Below are 24,825 nucleotides of genomic sequence, written 5' to 3'. Positions count from 1 at the left end.
GGGGAAATGGTATTACTCTCCCCAGACCATCTTAATGGATCCCTAACTTATTGGTTAGTCATGACTCCCTCTGGTGTTCTCTCTCCCACTCCCTTTCTTATGCACTTGCTATCTCTCACCCTCTGCCGCTCTCTCTTCCCCTCAACCCTTTTCTGCACCGTTTGGAGGCTGGGCCAGGGTAGAAATCCATATTTTGATTCGGTCACGGCTAGGGTTGCACATTTTGTGGAATGTTCAGAAGTGGAACTTTCCATGGGAATTAACGGGAATATATGGGAATGAACGGAAATATAATGAATATTAATACCTTTTAAATGTAGATGATTTTTGCATTGAATATATTTACCATATCATATGGAGACAGAAATATAAACATTTTACCTTATCATAAGTAGACATAATTGCAAATAATGAAATCCTTCCAATAGACAGTTGCGCTCTGAATCGGTTGTTGGTAGGATTTTGAGGATGATTGAGGCAACCGGGGAAAGAGCCTCAGATCCACAATGTCCCTTCCACCAGGTGGCTGATGAGTTTTGTTGGCACGACTGCCATATTGCATCTTCATCCCAAAGCCCTTGCTTGGAAGTGTACTTCGCCAGACTGCCAAGAATCTTGCCCTCATCCAGGCCAAGGTTGTGAGACACAGTAGTGATGACACCATAGGCCTTGTTGATCTCTGCACCAGACAGGATGTTCTTGCCAGCATACTTATTTATTTTTTATTTGACCTTTATTTAACCAGGCAAGTCAGTTAAGAACAAATTCTTATTTTTAATGTCGGCCTAGGAACAGTGGGTTAACTGCCTGTTCAGGAGCAGAACGACAGATTTGTACCTTGTCAGCTCAGGGGTTTGAACTTGCAACCTTCCGGTTACTAGTCCAACGCTCTAACCACTAGGCTACCCTACTTGGGGTCCAACATGCTGCGGGCGTATATTTGCTTCAGGCAGAAGTCTTCACGCTTTTTGATGTATTTCAGAACTGCAGTTTCCTCTGCTTGGAGCAACAGTGAAGTGGGCAGGACAGTACGGATTTCTTCTCTTACATCTGCAAGCAGAGTCTGAACATCAGACAGGATAGCATTGTCTCCCTCAATCTGTGCAATGGCTACTGCTATAGGGTTCAGAAGTTTCAGGCTGATACACTTACATACACTTAGGTTGGAGTCATTAAAACTAGTTTTTCAACCACTCCACAAATTTCTTGTCCACAAACTATAGTTTTGGCAAAAGACAGATTATTTCACTTATAATTCACTGTATCACAATTCCAGTAGGTCAGAAGTTTACATACACTAAGTTAACTGTGCCTTTAAACAGCTTGGAAAATTCCAGAAAATAATGTCATGGCTTTAGAAGCTTCTGATAGGCTAATTGACATCATTTGAATCAATTGGAGGTGTACCTGTGGATGTATTTCAAGGCCTACCTTCAAACTTAGTGCCTCTTTGCTTGACATCATGGGAAAATCATAAGAAATCAGCCAAGACCTCAGAAATAGAAATCATCCTTGGGTGCAATTTCCAAATGCCTGAAGGTACCACGTTCATCTGTACAAACAATAATATGCAAGTATAAACACCATGGGACCACGCAGCCATCATACTGCTCAGGAAGGAGACGCGTTCTGTCCCCTAGAGATGAACATACTTTGGTGAGAAAACTGCAAATCAATCCCAGAACAACAGCAAATTACTTTGTGAAGATGCTGGAGGAAACAGGTACAGAAGTATCTATATCCACAGTAAAACGAGTCCTATCTCGGCATAACCTGAAAGGCCACTCAGCAAGGAAGAAGCCACTGCTCCAAAACCGCTATAGAAAAAGCCAGACTATGGTTTGCAACTGCACATGGGGACAAAGATCGTACTTTTTGGAGAAATGTCCTCTGGTCTGATGAAACAAAAATATAACTGTTTGGCCATAAGGACCATTGTTATGTTTGGAGGAAAAAGGAGGAGGCTTTTAAGTCAAAGAACATCATCCCAACCGTGAAGCACGTTGTGGCAGCATCATGTTGTGGGGGTGCTTTGCTGCAGGAGGGTCTGATGCACTTCACAAAATAGATGGCATCATGAAGAGAAATTAAGTAGATATATTGAAGAAACACCTCAAGACATCAGTCAGGAAGTTGAAGCTTGGTCGCAAATGGGTCTTCCAAATGGACAATGACCCCAGGCATACTTCCAAAGTTGTGTCAAAATTGCTTAAGGACAACAAAGTCAAGGTATTGGAGTGGCCATCACAAAGCCACTCAATCCTATAGAAAATGTGTGGGCACAACTGGAAAAGGTGTGTGCGAGCATGGAGGCCTACAAACCTGACTCAGTTGCACCAGCTCTGTCAGGAGGAATGGGCCAAAATTCACCCAACTTATTGTGGGAAGCTTGTGGAAGGCTACCCAAAATGTTTGACCCAAATACTAATTCAGTGTATGTACACTTCTGACCCACTGGGAATGTGATGAAAGAAATAAAAGCTGAAATAAATCATTCTCTCTACTATTATTCTGACATCTCACATTCTTAAAATAAAGTGGTGATCCTAACTGATCTAAGACAGGGATTAAATGTCAGGACTTGTGAAAAACTGAGTTTAAATGTATTTGGCTACGGTGTATGTAAACTTCCGACTTCAATTGTACATCATCCAGGAGGATCCTCTTGATGGGGCTGTCCATATCGGCAGACTGTGATATGGCCATTTCTTGTTGTGACTCCTCTTCCAGGAGACTGTCAAACATGATGACAACACTACCCCAACAGGTGTTGCTGGGCAGCTTCATTGTGGCGCTCTTATTCTTCTCACTTTTTTTATTTTATTTTTATTTCACCTTTATTTAACCAGGTAGGCTAGTTGAGAACAAGTTCTCATTTGCAACTGCGACCTGGCCAAGATAAAGCATAGCAGTGTGAACAGACAACACAGAGTTACGCATGGAGTAAACAATTAACAAGTCAATAACACAGTAGAAAAAAAGAAAAAAAAGAGAGTCTATATACATTGTGTGCAAAAGGCATGAGGAGGTAGGAGAATAATTACAATTTTGCAGATTAACACTGGAGTGATAAATGATCAGATGGTCACGTACAGGTAGAGATATTGGTGTGCAAAAGAGCAGAAAAGTAAATAAATAAAAACAGTATGGGGATGAGGTAGGTAAAAATGGGTGGGCTATTTACAGTGCCTTGCGAAAGTATTCGGCCCCCTTGAACTTTGCGACCTTTTGCCACATTTCAGGCTTCAAACATAAAGATATAAAACTGTATTTTTTTGTGAAGAATCAACAACAAGTGGGACACAATCATGAAGTGGAATGACATTTATTGGATATTTCAAACTTTTTTAACAAATCAAAAACTGAAAATTGGGCGTGCAAAATTATTCAGCCCCTTTACTTTCAGTGCAGCAAACTCTCTCCAGAAGTTCAGTGAGGATCTCTGAATGATCCAATGTTGACCTAAATGACTAATGATGATAAATACAATCCACCTGTGTGTAATCAAGTCTCCGTATAAATGCACCTGCACTGTGATAGTCCCAGAGGTCCGTTAAAAGCGCAGAGAGCATCATGAAGAACAAGGAACACACCAGGCAGGTCCGAGATACTGTTGTGAAGAAGTTTAAAGCCGGATTTGGATACAAAAATATTTCCCAAGCTTTAAACATCCCAAGGAGCACTGTGCAAGCGATAATATTGATCCAAAACTCACTGAAGCTGGAGACTCATATATCCCTCACTAGCTTTAACCTTTTGTGACTAGAGGGCAGTATTTTCATTTTTGGAAAAATAACGTTCCCGTAGTAAACAGGATATTTTGTCAGGACAAGATGCTAGAATATGCATATAATTGACAGCTTAGGATAGAAAACACTCTAAAGTTTCCAAAACTGTAAAAATATTGTCTGTGAGTATAACAGAACTGATATTGCAGGCGAAAGCCTGATAAAAATCCAATCCGGAAGTGACTCATCTTTTGAAAGCTCTGCGTTCCAATGCGTCCCTATTGAGCAGTGAATGGTAATCAACCAGATAACTTTTTCTCCGTATTCCCCAAGGTGTCTACAGCATTGTGACGTAGTTTTGCGCATTTATGTTGAAGAATACCCGTAAGCGGCTACATTGCGCAACTGGTCACCTGATGGCTCCCAGAGTGATTCTCGCATAAATTACAGAGGTAGCCATTATTCCAATCAGTCCTACTGAAAAACACCTTGAGGATTGATTATAAACAACGTTTGTTTCTGTCGATATTATGGGGCTAATTTGGAATATTTTTTGACGTTTTCGTGACTGCAATTTCCGGGCGATTTCTCAGCTAAACGTGAAGAACAAACGGAGCTATTTCGCATACAAAAATAATATTTTGGGAAAAAAGGAACATTGGCTATCTAACTGGGAGTCTCGTGAGAGAAAACATCCGAAGCTCATCAAAGGTAAACGATTTAATTTGATTGCTTTTCTGATTTCCGTGACCAAGTTACCTGCTGCTAGCTGGACAAAATGCTATGCTTGGCTATCGATAAACTTAAACAAATGCTTGTCTAGCTTTGGCTGTAAAGCATATTTAGAAAATCTGAGATGACAGGGTGATTAACAAAAGGCTAAGCTGTGTCTCAATAGATTTCACTTGTGATTTTCATGAAAAGGAATATTTTCTAGGAATATTTATGTCTGTTGCGTTATGCTAATTAGTGTCAGTCGATGATTACGCTCCCGCATGAGGGATGGGGAGTCACTAGAGGAGCTTTAAGCACCAGCTGTCAGAGCAGCTCACAGATCACTGCACCTGTACATAGCCCATCTGTAAATAGCCCATCCAACTACCTCATCCCCATACTGTATTTATTTATTTATCTTGCTCCTTTGCACCCCAGTATCTCTACTTGCATATTCATCTTCTGCACATCTACCATTCCAGTGTTTAATTGCTATATTGTAATTACTTTGCCACCATGGCCTATTTATTGCCTTACCTCCCTTATCCTACCTCATTTGCACAGACTGCACTTGTCTGGCCAAGTGCATAAAGTTCCCTCAGCGCTCACAACAAGCAACCTCTGACAAAAGTCCCTCTACTTCTATTCGAGGTGAAAATGATGAATCAGACACCTTATTGATAGCAACAGCTCATGGTCCTCCTGGAATCAGAAGTGTTTTTGACTCAATGGAGGACCGTAGTCAGATAAATGCTGATGAATGTCTTGCTGGAGCTGTGGATGCAACTGGCTCACCTCTGATGCTCACAGGCGATGTGTATTGGAAGAGATTTCTGAAAGTTCTTCGCCCAGCATACACCCCTCCAACCAGACATGCTTTATCTACTAATTTGCTGGATGCAGAATTCAACAGAGTTCAAGTGAAAGTCAAGCAAATCATAGAGAATCATCATCTCTGATGAGTGGCCAAGTGTTTATGGGCAAGGAATAATTAACTACATCTCCACTCCTCAACCAGTATTCCACAACAGCACAGACAGAAGGGAAAACAGACACACCGGTCTCTACACTGCAGATGAGCTGAAGGCAGTCATCTTGGACTACAGAAGGTATTTGCACTGGTGACAGACAATGCTGCAAACATGAAGGCTTCTGGGTCTAAAGTGGAGGAGTCCTACCCTCACATCACACCCATTGGCTGTTCTGTTCATGCACTGAATCTGCTCCGAAAGGACATCATGGCAATGAAAACAATGGATACACTCTACAAGAGAGCCAAGGAAATGGTTAGGTATGTGAAGTGTCATCGAGTTATAGCAGCAATCTACCTCACCCAGCCAAGTCAAGTCACTGCTTTAGCACACTCTGCTAACCCTGATGTCCTTGCCGTGTCTGAATCCTGGCTCAGGAGGGCCACCAAAAATTCTGAGATTTCCATACCCAACTATAACATTTTCCGTCAAGAAAGAACTGCCAAAGGGGGAGGAGTTGCAGTTTACTGCAGAGAGAGCCTGCAAAGTACCCAAACAGTACCCATACCCAAACAAACATTTCGAACTACTAATTTAGAAAATTACTCTCTCCAGAAATAAGTCTCTCACTGTTGCCGCCTGCTACCGACCCCCCTCAGCTCCCAGCTGTGCCCTGGACACCATTTGTGAATTGATCGCCCCCCATCTAGCTTCAGAGTTTGTTCTGTTAGGTGACCTAAACTGGGATATGCTTAACACCCCAGCAGTCCTACAATCTAAGCTAGATGCCCTCAATCTCACACAAATCATCAAGGAACCCACCAGGTACAACCCTAAATATGTAAACAAGGGCACCCTCATAGACGTCATCCTGACCAACTGGCCCTCCAAATACACCTCCGCTGTCTTCAACCAGGATCTCAGCGATCACTGCCTCATTGCCTGTATCCGCTACGGAGCCGCAGTCAAACGACCACCCCTCATCACTGTCAAACGCTCCCTAAAACACTTCTGTGAGCAGGCCTTTCTAATCGACCTGGCCCGGGTATCCTGGAAGGACATTGACCTCATCCCGTCAGTTGTGGATAACTGGTCATTCTTTAAAAGTAACTTCCTCACCATTTTAGATAAGAATGCTCCGTTCAAAAAATGCAGAACTAAGAACAGATATAGCAACTGTTCAGGGAAGTCAGGAACCAATACACGCAGTCAGTCAGGAAAGCTAAGGCCAGCTTCTTCAGGCAGAAGTTTGCATCCGGTAGCTCCAACTCCAAAAAGTTCTGGGACACTGAAGTCCATGGAGAACAAGAGCACCTCCTCCCAGCTGCCCACTGTACTGAGGCTAGGTAACACGGTCACCACCGATAAATCCATGATTATCGAAAACTTCAACAAGCATTTCTCAACAGCTGGCCATGCCTTCCGCCTGGCTACTCCAACCTCGGGCCAACAGCTCCGCCCCCCCCCCCGCAGCTACTCGCCCAAGCCTCTCCAGGTTCTCCTTTACTCAAATCCAGATAGCAGATGTTCTGAAAGAGCTGCAAAACCTGGACCCGTACAAATCAGCTGGGCTTGACAATCTGGACCCTCTATTTCTGAAACTATCCGCCGCCATTGTCGCAACCCCTATTACCAGCCTGTTCAACCTCTCTTTCATATCGTCTGAGATCCCCAAGGATTGGAAAGCTGCCGCAGTCATCCCCCTCTTCAAAGGGGGAGACACCCTGGACCCAAACTGTTACAGACCTATATCCATCCTGCCCTGCCTATCTAAGGTCTTCGAAAGCCAAGTCAACAAACAGGTCACTGACCATCTTGAATCCCACCGTACCTTCTCCGCTGTGCAATCTGGTTCCGGAGCCGGTCACGGGTGCACCTCAGCCACTCTCAAGGTACTAAACGATATCATAACCGCCATCGATAAAAGACAGTACTGTGCAGCCGTCTTCATCAACCTTGCCAAGGCTTTTGACTCTGTCAATCACCATATTCTTATCGGCAGACTCAGTAGCCTCGTTTTTTCGGATGACTGCCTTGCCTGGTTCACCAATTACTTTGCAGACAGAGTTCAGTGTGTCAAATTGGAGGGCATGCTGTCCGGTCCTCTGGCAGTCTCTATGGGGGTGCCACAGGGTTCAATCCTCGGGCCGACTCTTTTCTCTGTATATATCAATGATGTTGCTCTTGCTGCGGGCGATTCCCTGATCCACATCTCTACGCAAATACAGTTTTATATCTTTATGTTTGAAGCCTGAAATGTGGCAAAAGGTCGCAAAGTTCAAGGGGGCCGAATACTTTCGCAAGGCACTGTACCAATAGACTATGTACAGCTGCAGCGATCGGTTAGCTGCTCAGATAGCAGATGTTTGAAGTTGGTGAGGGAGATAAGTCTCCAACTTCAGCGATTTTTGTCATTCGTTCCAGTCACAGGCAGCAGAGAACTGTAAGGAAAGGTGGCCAAAGTAGGAATTTGCTTTGGGGTGACCAGTGAGATATACCTGCTGGAGCGTGTGCTACGGGTGGATGCTGCTATGGTGACCAGTGAGCTGAAATCAAATCAAATCACATTTTTTATATAGCCCTTCACACATCAGCTGATATCTCAAAGTGCTGTACAGAAACCCAGCCTAAACCCCCAAACAGCAAGCAATGCAGGTGTAGAAGCACGGTGGCTAGGAAAAACTCCCTAGAAAGGCCCAAACCTAGGAAGAAACCTAGAGAGGAACCAGGCTATGAGGGGTGGCCAGTCCTCTTCTGGCTGTGCCGGGTGGAGATTATAACAGAACATGGCCAAGATGTTCAAATGTTCATAAATGACCAGCATGGTCAAATAATAATAATCACAGTAGTTGTCGAGGGTGCAACAAGTCAGCACCTCAGGAGTAAATGTCAGTTGGCTTTTCATAGCCGATCATTAAGAGTATCTCTACCACTCCTGCTGTCTCTAGAGAGTTGAAAACAGCAGGTCTGGGACAGGTAGCACGTCCGGTGAACAGGTCAGGATTCCATAGCTGCAGGCAGAACAGTTGAAACTGGAGCAGCAGCACGGACAGGTGGACTGGGGACAGCAAGGAGTCATCATGCCAGGTAATCCTGAGGCATGGTCCTAGGGCTCAGGTCCTCCGAGAGAGAGAAAGAGAGAATTAGAGAGAGCATACTTAAATTCACACAGGACACCGGATAAGACAGGAGAAGTACTCCAGATATAAGAAACTGACCCTAGCCCCCCGACACAAACTACTGCAGCATAAATACTGGAGGCTGAAACAGGAGGGGTCAGGAGACACTGTGGCCCCATCCAATGATAACCCCGGACAGGGCCAAACAGGAAGGATACAACCCCACCCACTTTGCCAAAGCACAGCCCCCACACCACTAGAGGGACATCTTCAACCACCAACTTACCATCCTAAGACAAGACCGAGTATAGCCCACAAAGATCTCCGCCACGGCACAACCCATCAGAGAATCACCAGCAGCAAGAGCGACATCATTGATATATACAGAGAAGAGTCGGCCAAATAATTGAACCCTGTGGCACCCCCATAGAGACTGCCAGAGGTCCGGACAACAGGCCCTCCGATTTGACACATTGAACTCTATCAGAGGAGTAGTTGGTGAACTCGGCGAGGCAATCATTTGAGAAACCAAGGCTGTTTAGTCTGCCAATAAGAATGTTGTGATTGACAGAGTCGAAAGCCTTGGCCAGGTCGATGAATACGGCTGCACAGTAATGTCTCTTCTTGATGGTGGTTAAGATATCGTTTAGGACCTTGGAGCGTGGCTGAGCTGCACCCATGACCAGCTCTGAAACCAGATTGCATAGCGGAGAAGGTACGGTGGGATTCGAAATGGTCGGTAATCTGTTTGTTAACTTGGCTTTCGAAGACCTTAGAAAGTTAGGGTAGGATAGATAAAGGTCTATAGCAGTTTGGGTCTAGAGTGTCTCCCCCTTTGAAGAGGGGAATGACCGCGGCAGCTTACCAATCTTTGGGAATCTCAGATGATACGAAAGAGAAGTTGAACAGGCTAGTAATAGGGGTTGCCACAATTTCAGCAGATTGTCTAGCCCGGGCTGATTTGTAGGGGACCAGATTTTGGAGCTCTTTCAGAACATCAGCTTTCTGGATTTGGGTGAAGGAGAAATGGGGAGGCTTGGGCGAGTTGCTGAGGGGGGGTGCAGGGCTGTTGATCGCCGTTGGGGTAGCCAGGTGGACAGCATGGCCGGCTGTAGAAAAATGATTATTGAAATTCTCAGTTATAGTGGATTTATCAGTGGTGACAATGTTTCCTAGCCTCAGTGCAGTGGGCAGCTGGGAGGAGGTGCTCTTATTCTCCATGGACTTTACAGTGTCCCAGAACCTTTTTGAGTTTGTTCTACAGTATGCAAATTTCTGTTTGAAAAAGCTAGCCTTAGCTTTCCTAACTGCCTGTGTATATTGGTGCCTAACTTCCCTGAAAAGTTGCATATCACGGGGGCTATTCGATGCTAATGCAGAACGCCACAGGATGTTTTTGTGTTGGTTAAGGGCAGTCAGGTCTGGAGAGAACCAAGGGCTATATCTGTTTCTGGTTCTACATTTTTTTGAATGGAGCATGCTTATTTAAGATGGTGGAGAAGGCATTTTTAAAGAATAACCAGGCATCTTCTACTGACGGGATGAGGTCAATATCCTTCCAGTGTACCCGGACCAGGTCGATTAGAAAGGCCTGCTCGCTTTAGGGAGCGTTTGACAGTGATAAGGGGTGGACGTTTGACCACAGACCCATTACGGATGCAAGCAATGAGGCAGTGATTCCTGAGATATTGGTTGAAAACAGCGGAGGTGTATTTGGAGGGCAAGTTGGTTAGAATGATATCTATGAGGGTGCCGATGTTTAAGGATTTGGGGTTGTACCTGGTGGGTTCATTGATCATTTGTGTGAGATTGAGAGCATCAAGCTTAGATTGTAGGATGGATGGGGTGTTAAGCATGTCCCAGTTTAGGTCACCTCGCAGCACGAGCTCAGGATAGATGGGGGGGCATTCAATTCACATATGGTGTCCAGAGCACAGCTGGGGGCAGAGAGTGGTCTATAGCAAGCGTCAACAGTGAGAGACTTGTTTCTGGAAAGGTGGATTTTTAAAAGTAGATGACAGAACTCTGTAGGCTATCTCTGCTGTAGATTGCAACACTTTGGCAATTCTATCTTGTCGGAAAATGTTGTAGTTAGGGATGGAAATTTCAGGGTTGTTGCATTCTTCACATATGATTTGGCACAGTATTTGCAATTGTACACAGATTTTCCTTCTACATTAGCTGCAGTGAAATGTCTCCACACATCAGCTGGTGCCCTTGGCATTTTCCTATAAAGATTAGAAAATATATATATATATATATTTTTTTTTTTAACAATTCGATGTACAGATAAATAGTTAAGCAGTTAGATTAAACAACTCCTTTGTAAGATAAATGTTTTAAAATGAAACATTTATGGAAACAGGTGCACTCCTCAGATGGCAGGCTCAAGCAAGCTAAAACCCACAAGGTAGCAAAAACTAACTAGCAGAAAATGTTAACAAGTTAGAAATAATTTAGAACCCACTTTGCTGTCGGCTATTATTTACTAGTTAACAAAAAATATTCTATGTCACCCAGTATTGTAATCAAAACTTCCCAGAAAGCATGTAGCCCTTGGCTCAGACAGTGTGGTAGTGTGGGCTCAATAGCATCTCATTAGTGTGCCAGGTCTTGAGAATCAGCTGTACCTGTGATGGAAGAATGCACTGTACATGCAGAGGGTTGCAATTCCATTGAATTGGGGATAGTTTAACCAAAATATGCCACAAGACTTAGAATTGCCTTATGTGTATCCCACAAAAAAAAGTTCACTGTTATAAGCTTTCTTTTTTGATGAATTTAAGTAAAATTCCCCATATTCCCTGGCTTAACTTCCCATGGAAAATTTCCGGGAAAATTCTGTTAATTTACCGGAAAGTTTCCGAACCTTTGCAACCCTAGTCATGGCCTAGTGCTCCTCGCTAGCTCTGTAAAATTATTTAGACACCCCCAAGACACCTTTCCGCCACCGCTCATATCTAATGGGCCTGAAAACCAATGAGAGCCAGGAGCTAGCCCTCCGATATTGTAGGGGCCTATATAAAATCTGCGTGTGCAGAGAACGCAGACGGCATAACGGAATTCAGCAATATTAAAACATTTTAGGAATCAACTAAATTTATTAAACTTGGGCAAATTAATACATTTTCATCAAAAGACATTAACAAAATGCATCAGTGACTTGTATTTCCTGCAACTTTCTGAAGAGGCAATGGCACACGAGGCTTCTGCGTGTGTGTGCGGTGCGCGTGTCTTCCACTTTGTGTAGCCGTTAATGAAGATTCTAATGAAAACAGTCTTCTGGTTGATGGAAAGGATTTCCCCCAAAAAACTAAATTAGTTAATTACAAAGTAACCTATGCTTACCTTGCAGAATGATATGATTATTTGCGTCAATCGAGGATATTTGTTTAGAAAAATCTGCCATCACGTGCTCTACAGAAGCACAGCTAAATAACAGCCTCCTGCTAGGTGTGTACTTAGCTACACACCATAATCAATATTTTCTTCTTTTTTTTTCAGACCTAAAATGGTCTCCTGATGTAGTTTAAGCATTGAACATAATTTAGTTTTGTTGTAAAAAAATAGAGTAAAACCTGAAAAAATTGACATTTCAGAATTTACGGGAAAACCTAAGCGGAATAAGATGAAAAATGTAACATATTTTATAGGGCCCTATATGTTCTCCCTGAAAGTGCAGGTTTGGCCTAATGATGGCAGAGGTTTGCTTTATTTTGAACTGTGTTTTGCATGTCAGTTTGTTTAGTGTTTGGTTTCCCACCTGAAGGACGTGGCTACCTCTCGATACTCTGATTGCGACCTGTCTAACCATTCCTCTGTCACTCTGCTCTCTTTCCATCCTCTCGCTCCCTCTCTCCTATGACCCATGGCCAATTTCTCAGAGAATGTAACTCATCATAAAAAAAATAAAAAAATAAAAATCTACATAGAACAAAAAAGTTAAAGCATATCCTCTCGTGGAATCTCTGACAATGAAATGAATTACATCCATTTCACCAAAAAACAACTTGCCCTGAAAGGCATGGATTAAACTGCTCTATACGATACCAAAGTCTGGTTAGACTGACATTGCTCTTAACTCATTCTCTCCTTTCTCACAGGAGAAGAGACTGAAGGAGAAGGCTGCCAGAAGAGAAGCCAGCAAGCAGCACACTGAGGTAAGTCTCCCCCTCCTCCATTTTACAGCACCAATTCTTCCCTCCCACCCTGAAAAGCATATCCATCACAACGTGAATGGTTTTGATTCCAGGCACTAGCTCCTCTTCACTCACGCTACATTAAAACTTGGCTGTTTAGTTATACTTCTGTCAGGTGAACTCCAGTCTAGCTCCAACAGGGGAGGCAGTCTTTAAAGGTGAGGAGCCCACTCTACCCTCTCGTCTTTGTAACAAAGGCAGAAGAACATTCTCTCCTCTTCACCCTACTGTATGTCAGACATGGAATGCTGAGTCCCCTGTCGCCGATGTAGCACTTAGCTTTCAGATTGGAACAGAATACATTGAGAGAATGGGTTCAGCACAATGGTACAGTACTTTACATTGTCTTCAATGTCAGCCCCTCTAGTGAGTTATGTGAATTGTTATATCTTCACAAAAGGGGACATGTTTTTCTGCAGACAAATGCCAAAAGCTTTAGAGAGTATCTCCAGCTGAGTCACAGCTCCACTTATGCCACCTACAAGGGAGGATGAGAGAGAAGTGCCTTGTCTTATGTAAAACCCCTGTCACAAAGCATCCAGGGTGTCTTCAGCAGAGAAGAGTGCCCCTCTTCCTCTCAGTGTAATATTAAATCCCCCTCTTCTCAGCCCGTCAGTCTGCTCGCCTGCTGGATTCGTCTTGCGTAATGTGAAATTAAAACTGTGTTCATCCTCAGCAGGATTACCAAGCTCTCTTCATTTCTCTCCTTCTCGCTTTCTCTCCCTCTGTGTCAATCAACACACCCGATGCCATTGCATTAATGTTGGTTTACGGCGATGGATACTCTGGGGGTGTTAGGGCGGCATTTCTCTAATCCTGCTTCCGGTAGCTCAAGTCTTCTGTTGCCCCCTGTTACTCTGATGTATAGCCTACCTCACGTCTTTTGCTCTTTTTAGCCCTCCTATTTGGCCTTGCCAGAGACGCGGGAGACAAATCCACCAGATAAGTGGACAGGAGGAAAATGCAACATCTGAATGCGGCATGATGAGTCTCCCCCACATGAAAACCTCCTATTGGTTAAATCAGACATTTATTGACATTTTCTAGTTATCCTCCCTTTCATTGGGTTCAGAAGCCACATTTCCCATCTTTCTTTAAATTGGGCTTTTTTTAAAGTAGCTTTCTTCTCCATTCCAAGTCTGATCTCATGTTTTACCAGCTGCACGTTAAACCAGGCCGGTTCTTCCTGGTATAAATGGGGGCTGTGTGTATTGACCCATGCTCCACCATGCCGAACACTTCTCCCGCTGCCGTCCTCCCACTCGCACACAGAGACAATTTGAGTATTACAGGCTGTCTCCACTGGGCAAAGGGCCTTCAACTCTCTAACGTCCTCTAATTTATCATCCCTAACACTGTTCCTGAAGCCTGCGAGCGCAACAATGCTGGCCTCAATAAGGCAGGAGGCCAGACTTATCCAGGCTAAAGCAGATCAAAATGTTGGCTGCGTTATTGCTCTATAGGTTTAAGGATTTGGAGGGAATTGGGAATATCTTGGGTCAGATATAGAATGTTAACATCAATTAGTACCTTCTACCATGCCGTTGAGGGAGTAAAAAAAAAAAATGTAATTTGAAATTTTGTGTAGTTGTGTGGTCCCTTAGTTTTTTTCAGTTCTTACATATTTCATTTAGATGTTCTCTGGGCAGGATTTAAAAAACATATAAGATACACCATCTTATTTCTAAGGGTGCTATTATTGATTATTTAGGAAAAATGCTCAGTAGTTGGATAACTTAAGGATATTATACACATATTTATGTAAGATTTGACTCTGACAAATGACTGGGCTCCTGTTTTCTCACAGGAATATGTTGAATCCAGAGGATTGATGCAGAATGAATTGTGTTTGGTATCAGCTACCTGTGCCATCCAGTCTGTCACTGAGGCCCAACCAGACACAGAGAAGCTCTGCTGCATTCAGATCTGCAGCTTGTTTGCCTGTGTCCAAACAATAATTAATCTCACTGTTAACTGAAAGTAAATGGAGGACTTGGCGCATTTATTTACCCATATGAGGTGATGAAAAACTGAAAGTAAAGATAATTTTTTTCTCTGGTTCCCATTAATTCCAGAAGCACAAAGGTAAAATATTGTGTAATTGCTTCAGATGTTTAAGTTCTAGGGAGAGACATGTTAGTAAAGATCCTAAAACGAGGAGAGGAAGAAGGAGGTAGTTCTACCTGTCCTCTTTTTGACAAGTTACGGGCAAGTCTATGGGCCAAATGTCCCCTTCCGGAATTCGAAAGATGCCAACACCTGCAAAGTCGTGTTTTGTTCAAATTATCAGTGACAAGAAATCTGCGCACCGAAACAAAGTTAATTGTTAGTTGTCGCATCCCGCAGTCTGACAGATTCAAAGATACCTGTTATGTTAAATGCGTCTGTCCAGATGTAATGCGTCTGCGTCTGCAATTTATAGGCTCTATGTTGGTAAAAGTCCTCACTCAAACCCTACTGTCTCTAGTCGTGTCTACACTTGACACTTACATGTGACTTCTGCTATCAGAATACGAAACTCGCATTGAAAAGACGAGACTCGACGCACAATTGTTGCTTTGTGGTCTGATTGTGTTCATATCTGTCTGACCACTTCAGGAGGTGGCCAGGGATGTGTTGTGTGCAGATTTCTCCTCAGTCTGGACGCAATCAGGCTACCGAAAGCACATACAGTGGGCGACATCATCAGCACTCCTCCCACAAGTCTCCAAAAATAGTGTGTTTTTATTATAGAGGGGCACCTTTTCATTATAATGTTGGATGAAATACGTTCCTAGAGTGTGGGGAACGCGTTTGCTGCCCTCATAAATGCTAGTTAATGTTTAGAAGGGAAAAAATTATGTTTGGCAAGAGTTATAGGGCGTCGCACAATTTTCCCAGCGTCTTCCGGGTTAGGGTTATGCCGTCATTGTAAATAAGAAGTTATTAAAGCCTTATCCGACAATTGATTAAATATTTTTTTTCCTCGTCAATCTACACACAATAACATATAATGACAAAATGAAAACAGGTTTAAAAATAAAAAACAGAAATATCTTATTTACATAAGTATTCAGACCCTTTGCTATGAGACTCGAAATTGAGCTCCGGTGCATCCTGTTTCCATTGATCATCCTTGAGATGTTTCTACAACCTGATTGTAGTCCAACTGTGGTAAATTCAATTGATAGACATGATTTGGAAAGGCACACACCTGTCTATATAAGGTCCCACAGTTGACAGTGCATGTCAAAGCAAAAACCAAGCCATGAGATTGACGGAATTGACAGAAAAATCTCTGCAGCATTGAAGGTCCCCAAGAACACAGTGGCCTTCATTCTTAAATGGAAGAAGTTTGGAACCACCAAGACTCTTCTTAGAGCTGGCCGCCTGGCCAAACTGAGCAATCGGGGGATATTTGCGTTGGTCAGGGAGGTGACCAAGAACCCTATTGTCACTCTGACAGAGCTCTAGAGTTCCTCTGTGGAGATGGAAGAACCTTCCAGAAGGAAAAACCATATCTGCAGCACTCCACCTATCAGGCCTTTATGGTAGAGTGGCCAGACGGAAGCCACTGCTCAGTAAAAGGCACATGACAGCCCACTTGGAGTTTGCCAAAAGGCACATTAAGGAATCTCAGACCATGAGAAACAAGATTCTCTGGTCTGATGAAACTCAAGATTGAACGCTTTGGCCTGAATGCCGAGCTTCGTGTCTGGAGGAAACCTGGCACCATCCCTACCATGAAGCATGGTGGTGGCAGCATCATGCTGTAGGGATGTTTTTCAGCTCAGGGACTGGGAGACTAGTCAGGATGAAAGGAAAGATGAACGGAGCAAAGTACGAGAGATCCTTGATGTAAACCTGCTCCAGACTGGAGTGAAGGTTCACGTTCCAACAGGACAACAACCCTAAGCACATAGCCAAGACAACACATGAGTGGCTTCGGGACAAGTCTCTGAATGTCCTTTACTGGCCCAACCAGAGCCTGGACTTGAACCTGATCGACCATCTCTGGAGAGATGAAAATAGCTGTGCAGCATTGCTCCCCATCCACCCTGACAGACCTTGACCGCTGTAGCATAACAACATGTGGAAAAAGTCAAGGGGTTTGTATACTTTTCAAACGCACTGCATGTCATGATCCGAAAACAAATCAGTCATTGTTAACAAAACCAAATGATTTGCAAATTAATGCAAGGCAGGTTTTTTCAGATTAATATAGAACATTTCACAAACAGATTTGTTGCTTTGCAAGCACAAGTGGTCACATATGTTTTTGTGAGTGTGACACCATTTGTGACACTACGGATTACATTTGTGACCTGCATTTTACACGTCTGTCACTTGTCTCACATTTTGTAAGTTGCTCCACATATTTGTTTTAATGGTCATTTTGTGCAGATATAAAATACAGAACACCCTAAATTGTCATTAGATAAAAATGTAATATATCACAATTACTTTAAGAAATTCATCCTTTTGGTATGCTTGCTTCCTTTTCTCATTTCCTATATTCATTTCCTCCTATCCTAGCTTCTTTTCCTTGATCCTTCCTTCCTTCCCCTCTTTTGCTTTCCTAACTCTTTAATCCCAACTCCTTTCCTTATATTTTACCCTAGGTTCTTTCTTCCATACCTTTCTCCCTTTCCTTACATGTTTTCCTCCCCTCCTTTCCTAGTTCTGTTTCTTCCTTTCCTAGCCCCCTTTCCTTCCCATTCTCCCCTCCTTTGTTTTCCTACAGTGGGGCAAAATAGTATTTAGTCAGCCACCAATTGTGCAAGTTCTCCCACTTAAAAAGATGCGAGGCCTGTAATTTTCATCATAGGTACACTTCAACTATGACAGACAAAATGAGGGAAAAAAATCCAGAAAATCACATTGTAGGATTTTTTATGAATTTATTTGCAAATTATGGTGGAAAATGAGTATTTGGTCAATAACAAAAGTTTATCTCAGTACTTTGTTATATACCCTTTGTTGGCAATGACAGAGGTCAAACGTTTTCTGTAAGTCTTCACATGTTTTCACACACTGTTGCTGGTATTTTGGCCCATTCCTCCATGCAGATCTCCTCTAGAGCAGTGATGTTTTGGGGCTGTTGCTGGGCAACACGGACTTTCAACTCCCTCCAAAGATTTTCTATGGGGTTGAGATCTGGAGACTGACTAGGCCACTCCAGGACCTTGAAATGCTTCTTACGAAGCCACTCCTTCGTTGCCCGGGCGGTGTGTTTGGGATCATTGTCATGCTGAAAGACACAGCCACGTTTCATCTTCAATGCCCTTGCTGATGGAAGGAGGTTTTCACTCAAAATCTCACGATACATGGCCCCATTCATTCTTTCCTTTACACGGATCAGTTGTCCTGGTCCCTTTGAAGAAAAACAGCCCCAAAGCATGATGTTTCCACCCCCATGCTTCACAGTAGGTATGGTGTTCTTTGGATGCAACTCAGCATTTTTTGTCCTCCAAACACCACGAGTTGAGTTTTTACCAAAAAGTTATATTTTGGTTTCATCTGACCATACGACATTCTCCCAATCTTCTTCTGGATCATCCAAATGCTCTCTAGCAAACTTCAGACGGGCCTGGACATGTACTGGATGAAGCAGGGGGACACGTCTGGCACTGCAGGATTTGAGTCCCTGGCGGCGTAGTGTGTTACTGATGGTAGGCTTTGTTACTTTGGTCCCAGCTCTCTGCAGGTCATTCACTAGGTCCCCCCGTGTGGTTCTGGGATTTTTGCTCACCGTTCTTGTGATCATTTTGACCCCACGGGGTGAGATCTTGCGTGGAGCTCCAGATCGAGGGAGATTATCAGTGGTCTTGTATGTCTTCCATTTCCTAATAATTGCTCCCACAGTTGATTTCTTCAAACCAAGCTGCTTACCTATTGCAGATTCATTCTTCCCAGCCTAGTGCAGGTCTACAATTTTGTTTCTGGTGTCCTTTGACAGCTCTTTGGTCTTGGCCATAGTGGAGTTTGGAGTGTGACTGTTTGAGGTTGTGGACAGGTGTCTTTTATACTGATAACAAGTTCAAACAGGTGCCATTAATACAGGTAACGAGTGGAGGACAGAGGAGCCTCTTAAAGAAGAAGTTACAGGTCTGTGAGAGACAGAAATCTTGTTTGTTTGTAGGTGACCAAATACTTATTTTGCACCATAATTTGCAAATAAATTCATTAAAAATCCTACAGTGTGATTTTCTGGATTTTTTTTCTTCTCATTTTGTCTGTCATAGTTGAAGTGTACCTATGATGGAAATTAAAGGCCTCTGTCATCTTTTTAAGTGGGAGAACTTGCACAATTGGTGGCTGACAAAATACTTTTTTTGCCCCACTGTATTTCCCTTTCCTCCTATCCTTTCCTTCTCCCTTTCTTTTCCTCCTTTCCTATCTTAATTTCCTTGATCTGTTCCTTCCTTTCTTCACCTCTTTAGGTTTCCTAGATCTGTCTTCTTATCCTTTCCTAGTGCCCTTTCCTTTCTTTATTCCTTTTCTTTCCCAAGCTTCCTTTACTGTCCCTTTCTTAGATCCCTTTACTGCTTTCCAAGCTTCCTTTCCTTGTTCACTTTCCTGTGAGTTATGAATGGTAAGAAGGAAAGGGAGCTAGGAAAGGAGGAAAGGGATCTCCCATCTTGCTCAGTTGGTAGAGAGTGGCGCTTGCAACGCCAGGGTTGTGGGTTTTGATTCCCACAGGTACCAGTATGAAAATGTATGCACTGTAAGTCACTCTGGATAAGATCATCTGCTAAATGACTTAAATGTAAATGAGCTAGGGAAGGAGGAAAGGATAGGAGGATAGGGTCTAGGAAAGGTGAGGAGGAAAGGGAGTTGTTTGCAAATGTGCAGTGTTAATCTGGAAAAAAGTATCATTCTGTATTTTCAAAACACATCTTTTGTTTGTGACTTACTGCTCATATATATTAAACATTTTGATAGAAATCTCCATACACAATTTCTACTTAAGCATTTTGATATTTAACCAATATTGAATTTTCAAAGCCTGTTATATTAAATTAAGTTCCCTTTAATTTAGTCCACATGGAGAATTAAATAAATGCATTTTTTTGCATGAATAAAGACTTCAGCACCCTCTGACTTCTAGGAAGGTTTTTACCCCAAAATGTCTCCCAAGTTTTCACTATTGTAAAGCCCTAATTATTTCTGAGGATTATTATTTATATCTCTCCCACCATTTCATGGTCAACCATGTAATGTGAACTGAAATTTCGTTTTAATATGATGAAACTATTCCTTTCAAAAAAAAATCAAAAGAAACATTGAACATCATAGTATAAAAGCAGATGAGCTTGTTCTACTATTTTTCAAATCAAATTGAATTTGTCACTTGCCGCATACAACAGGTGTAGACCTCACAGTGAAATGCTGAATACAACGGGTGTAGACCTCACAGTGAAATGCTGAATACAACGGGTGTAGACCTCACAGTGAAATGCTGAATACAACGGGTGTAGACCTCACAGTGAAATGCTGAATACAACGGGTGCAGACCTCACAGTGAAATGCTGAATACAACGGGTGTAGACCTCACAGTGAAATGCTGAATACAACGGGTGTAGACCTCACAGTGAAATGCTGAATACAACAGGTGTAGACCTCACAGTGAAATGCTGAATACAACGGGTGTAGACCTCACAGTGAAATGCTGAATACAACGGGTGTAGACCTCACAGTGAAATGCTGAATACAACGGGTGTAGACCTCACAGTGAAATGCTGAATACAACAGGTGTAGACCTCACAGTGAAATGCTGAATACAACAGGTGTAGACCTCACAGTGAAATGCTGAATACAACAGGTGTAGACCTCACAGTGAAATGCTGAATACAACAGGTGTAGACCTCACAGTGAAATGCTGAATACAACAGTTAAATGCTTACTTACAAGCCCTTAACCAACAATGCAGTTTTTAAAAAATCCCTAAAGAAGTAAGAGATAATAATAATAAATAATTAAAGAGCAGTAGTAAATGACAGTAGCGAGGCTATATATAGGTGGTACCGGTAGAGTCAATGTGCGGGGGCATCGGTGTCGAGGTAATTATGTACATGTCGGTAGAGTTAACGTGACTATGCATAGATAATAACAGAGAGTAGCAGCAGCGTAGAAGAGGGTGGGGGGGGGGCAGTGCCAATAGTCCGGGTAGCCATTTGATTAGGTGTTCAGGAGTCTTATGGCTTGGGGGTAGAAGCTGTTTAGAAGCCTCTTGGACGTACACTTGGTGCTCCGATACTGCTTGACGCGTGGTAGCAGAGAGAACAGTCTATAACAAGGGTGGCTGGAGTGTTTGACCATTTTTAGGGCCTTCCTCTGACACCGCCTGGTATATAGGTCCTGGATGGACGGAAGCTTGGACCTGGTGATATACTAGGCCGTACGCACTACCCTCTTTAGTGACTTGCGGTCGGAGGCTGAGCAGTTGCCATACCAGGCAGTGATGCAACCCGTCAGGATGCTCTCGATGGTGCAGCTGTAGAACCTTTTGAGGATCTGAGGACCCATGCCAAATCTTTTCAGTCTCCTAAGGGGAATAGGTTGTGCCCTCTTCACAACTGTCTTGGTGTGCTTGGACCATGTTAGTTTGTTGGTGATGTGGACGCCAAGGAACTTGAAGCTCTCAACCTGTTCCACTACAGCCCCATCGATGAGAATGGGGGCGTGCTCGGTCCTCCTTTTCCTGTACTCCACAATCATCTCCTTTTGTCTTGATCATGTTGAGGGAGACGTTGTTGTCCTTGCACCACACGGTCAGGTCTCTGACCTCCTCCCTATAGGCTGTCTCATTGTTTTTGGTGATCAGGCCTACCACTATTCTTGTCAATTTTCTGGTGTTTTGAGGTGGGAAACTGAACGGGTTGAGCATTGTCAACCCTATTACCCATAGACAGGCTAGAATGGTTTTAACAAGAGAAAAACATTTGAAGCTTGCATTCAATTGCCACTCTCTGTTGCACACAAACTTCCATTCCCCGGTCAGGGGATTTATGGCTGATTTAAGAAATCGTCAACCTTTTTACTTTATTTGGCACTAAATAGGCACGTACTATAGTCATTTTTGTATTTAACCTCTTGATGAGAACTTGTTTTTCATCCATTTCAATGTGCTCTTACACAGAATGTTAAAATTTGGTGAAATCAAATGTTTTTTTGACGAAGTTGCATTTCTCAAAAGGCACCAAATTGATGGAACAACCCTGCTATTTTTTTGTTAGTAGCGGGAGACTGCTCAAATTCTTCTCACCCCTCCAGCCCCCTTAAACTATCTTCATGGGGATACGACTCTTATGAACTCCACTGCTGCAGCCTCTGCTGGTCTTCAGAAGCAAGGGATTTGAAAAGATTTGTTACAAAAGAGCTTTGGTGTCTTGAAAGGAGGAGGTTGACTTTCAAAGCAATAGATTGTACCTTGTTCATTTAATGGCCTCTCTCATGTAGGCTTTGTCCCAGTGATAACATTGACATTGAATCCTGTCATGACAAGTCATGGAAATAATCTTTGTGCTTCTGTCAACTGAGGTGACTCCTCAAACAAACTAAAATGCTAATGCTTACCATGGAGTTATTTCAGTTGCTATGTGTTTGAAGTTGGTTGATGATTTTATATATATACTTTGTTGATTTTATGTACCTCACGTGAAGTGCTTCCCAATATGTTGCACGGTGCAGTCGTGTAAAGAATATTTCATATACAATTCTGTAAGGCTTTGGAGACCCTTATCATCGTCACACAGACCAGTGCACAAACGAACATTTTGATGCTGGCCCTACTGATGCCAGTTAGCTCACTTAGCTCGCTGACATTTGAGTGAATCTGATTAAAACACCAATGGGAGCAGATGGACCCTCACTCCATTGCTTTTAAATAGAGATCTCTTAAGACCAAGATTTATCAAACAAAGCCCCCACTTCGAACAGATGGCATTTTGCTCGATTCACTTCCACCCAAGAGAAGTGTATTACTGTGATGTCATGCCAAGAAAGCCACAATGCCCGGACTCTACATCAGAAGTTGAAGTTGGAAGGGGTAACCACTCTTTGTTGCCATTTTAAAAGTCAGCTTTGCAGAGAATTTGGCAGCAGCCCAGTGATGGCCAATCCAAAGTGTTTCTCTGCTCCCCTTGGAATGGTTATATCCGACTGAGTCAGAGATGCCTGGTAAGCAGCTGTTGTCATCCATTTCAGGAGGCTGTCCACAGGTTCAGGATGGCAGCTGTCATGTCCATTCTTTTCTCAGTCTCACTTGGGGATACCTCGCATAGCAAGTATATGCAAATGCAGGTGTGTGGATGCAGCGATTAATCATCCAATCGATGCCTTGGCACTGGTGTAGGGAAGAGGTATCCATCCCACCCCTTGACAGCCTGTTTTCAATGGACCTGGTGGTGCTTTATGTGCTCAGTTATCACATCTATTTGGTACCTGAACCGAAGCTACTATTTATTGTCGTCTAATGACAGTCTTTCAATCGACACCCAAAAGCCCATCTCTTAAGTGTTATTTTTAAGCACAGCAAATTAAGTATTGTTTATTACTTTGCTTGTCCAACCAAGGAACAGAATCTCATTTTGTATATTGTTTTGGTGTCCAGATGGATACGAATTTTATCTAATGAGCTGTGTCAATGTAAACTCAATGATTTTCAGATGTGTTCACTATCTAGTCTCATAACCTTCACAATATTATCTATAAACCCTCTTATATTTAGCATTTATATTTATTTATTTTTTATCCCGGGAAGTCTTTTAAGTCTTTCTTTGATTATAATACCAATGAGAAATGCAGGGGGAGATCTGCATGCACCAATGAGTGCAGACAGCCTAATGTCTGACAGGTTGGTAATACATGTTCCCTCAGACTGCTTTACACATTTTCCAGAGTTAGACTTTCAGAGATGAAGCTCTAAATGAGAATCCTTCACCCAGGGGCCTGAAGAGATTTGATAAAAGTCCACCAGGGAGAGGGAGCTGTGGTGTCATGCCAGAGTGTCTCCAAAAATTCTAACTTGCTCTCGTCTCAACAAACTGTCCACCGGTCTCTCTTATTACTCCCACATTGGGATTTCAATCTGATGTGGCCACACTTAGGTTTGTGTTTTGTGCATAGTTGTTGGCCCAATGTTGATACAGAGTCCATACATTAATCAGCAAATTCCTTCATTGGTTGGAATATGGTCCTACCTCAACCCTGTGTAGCTCTGAACTACCCATGAACAGATTTTTAATCAATATTTTTTTCTTTCAAGACTATCAAACCGTGTTCCACCTTCAATAATAATTCCTTGTCCTACATCTTTAAAGGGTAGGAAGCATCATTTCAAATGTATTTATAAAGCCCATTTTACAGATGCAGATGTCTCACCAAGTGTTTATTCAGAAACCCAGCCTAAAACCCCAGACAGCAAGCCATGCAGATGTAGAAGCACAAGTTTTTACTCACCAATGTAAAAACACTGTGTGTGTCAAAGACGTAACGTAGTTGTAGTCCTGATCTGGTTACCTTTTGTTTATTTCACCTTTATTTAACCAGGTAGGCTAGTTGAGAACAAGTTCTCATTTACAACTGCAACCTGGCCAAGATAAAGCAAAGCAGTTTGACACATACAACAACACAGAGTTACACATGGAATAAACAAACATATAGTCAATAATACAGTAGGAAAAGTCTATGTACAGTGTGTGCAAATGAGGCAAGGTAAGGGGGGTAAGGCAATAAATAGGCCATGGTGGCGAAGTAATTACAATATACCAATTAAACACTGGAGTGATAGATGTGCAGCATATGAATATGCAAGTAGAGATACTGGGGTGCAAAGGAGCAAAATAAATAAATACAGTATGGGGATGAGTTAGTTGGATGGGCAATTTACAGATGGGCTATGTACAGGTGCAGTGATCTGTGAGCTGCTCTGACAGCTGGTGCTTAAAGCTAGTGAGGGATATATGAGTCTCCAGCTTCAGGGATTTTTGCAGTTCATTCCAATCATTGGCAGCAGAGAACTGGAAGGAAAGGCGGCCAAAGTAGGAATTGGCTTTGGGGGTGACCAGTGAGATATACCTGCTGTAGCAGGTGCTACAGGTGGGTGCTGCTA

General features: G+C 42.9%; 1 protein-coding gene across 1 annotated transcript in view; it reads left to right on the top strand.

The window, feature by feature from the left end:
* The window catches only part of LOC109873419 (probable ATP-dependent RNA helicase DDX10), a 116,682-nt gene that overhangs the window by 56,323 nt on the left and 35,534 nt on the right, over positions 1–24,825 (top strand). The window contains 1 exon segment of the mRNA XM_031807437.1: positions 12,636–12,692. The gene's annotated coding sequence lies outside the window, so the exon portion shown is untranslated.

The sequence above is a fragment of the Oncorhynchus kisutch genome, linkage group LG28, assembly GCF_002021735.2.
Source record: "Oncorhynchus kisutch isolate 150728-3 linkage group LG28, Okis_V2, whole genome shotgun sequence".
Taxonomy (NCBI): Eukaryota; Metazoa; Chordata; class Actinopteri; order Salmoniformes; family Salmonidae; genus Oncorhynchus; species Oncorhynchus kisutch.
Note: the sequence above shows the minus strand (reverse complement) of the source record. Positions and strands in the feature narration are given on the sequence as shown.